General features: G+C 30.2%; 1 long non-coding RNA gene across 1 annotated transcript; it reads right to left on the bottom strand.

Annotated features, from left to right (window-relative positions):
• Positions 1–305: 305 nt before the first annotated feature.
• On the bottom strand, positions 306–1,432 carry LOC129571733 (uncharacterized). The gene is made up of 2 exons (XR_008688335.1): positions 1,339–1,432; positions 306–1,156 (listed from the first exon to the last, which is right to left on the bottom strand). It is a non-coding gene; the product is annotated as an uncharacterized LOC129571733 (long non-coding RNA).

Here is a 1,432-nt window from a genome sequence, read left to right as displayed (position 1 = left end):
ACAATTTTTTCCATATTTAGGTTTTAAAAAGTCGTACAGAAAACTGTTCATCGTTATAAATATCATCACTATGTTTGAACTACTTACTGTGTGCGGCACGATAACAACATGCTTTTAAAAATAGAATCATTGATTGGCACAAATATTATTCAAGTGTGAAAATCAATGTCAACATCAGCATAAACAAAATTTACCTGTCAAAGCATCTCTCTATTTCCGTTTAACATAGTTACCTTGTAGTAGAAAAAAAATCAATATGGAACGAGCCTGAAAAAGCGCTGTACGTAAACGAAAACACCATTCAATTTACTTTTTTTTTAATATCCAAATAAATACTTTTTAATAGTTTTTTTTTCACTTTTTGCGTTTTTCATTTAAATATAAAATGACATAATTTATGAAATAGCTATCGTTACGGCATGTCACGAGTGTTTTTTTTATTTGTTTTACCTAAATGAAATTTCAATTGAAGTATTCTTGCTTTGTTCATTGATTGTTTTAAATCCGCTCTTAAATCATAGATTATTTATTAATTTCGCTTTTATTTTTAATTTATTTTAATTGTTTTTTTGTTTTTTTTTTAATATACGTATCGCCTTTTCTCTACGCTTAACTTAACAAATGGAATTACTTCTTATGCTTATATCGTACTTTGTTGCTGTTGTTTTTTCTTCTTCTTTTATTAATTTAATCATTACGCGTGTCACATTCATCAATTATTTTAATTTTTTCTTCTTTTTTGTTTCGTAAAATTATCCTTATGACCTAGGCAAACTACGGGCTACGTCTTTATGTATGTTTTATTTTTCTTGTTTAACTCTCATTTCAGATCAATAGATACTAGATACTTGCTTCATATATTTATACAGACTAATCAGACCTAGGAGCTACATTTAAAATGTGTGTGTGTGTTTTTTTTTGTGTTAATTTCCATTTTTTTGCTCTTGCTGTTTGCTTGTTTCATTTATGCGCATTTTCATTTCATATATGTTCTGAAAATTGGTTAAAATAAACGTGTGCGATGTGTAAATGTCCTGTAGTAAATACTGCCTAGTTAATGTTTTATCTTCGTTTCGCTGATGCAATCATTTGACGAAGCATTGGCTCCGGTGTGCAGACTTTGGGATCACACTTCATTTGGCCATCGCCACCGCATCTAAGAAGGAGAAGAGAGAAAAGTAATGAATGAGTTTTTGTCTTCAACTTTCGTTTTTTGTGTCCATAAAATATGAAGATAAATGGTCATTGACGAAAAAAGATAAAAAAAAATTGCAATGACAGCCAAAGCGAATGAAATAGAATACACAGAAAAAATGCATTTTGTAATCAAATACTTACATGCAATCGATGCATGGTCCGCTGGCGGTTGTAACTCGTTCGCCAATTTAGTAAGACTGGCTATATTGTCCAAATCTCTTTCTGGTCGTTCAAG

This window comes from Sitodiplosis mosellana, unplaced genomic scaffold, assembly GCF_009176505.1.
Source record: "Sitodiplosis mosellana isolate CC-2019 unplaced genomic scaffold, AAFC_SMos_1.0 Smas_scaffold_3217, whole genome shotgun sequence".
In the NCBI taxonomy this organism is placed as follows: Eukaryota; Metazoa; Arthropoda; class Insecta; order Diptera; family Cecidomyiidae; genus Sitodiplosis; species Sitodiplosis mosellana.
Note: the sequence above shows the minus strand (reverse complement) of the source record. Positions and strands in the feature narration are given on the sequence as shown.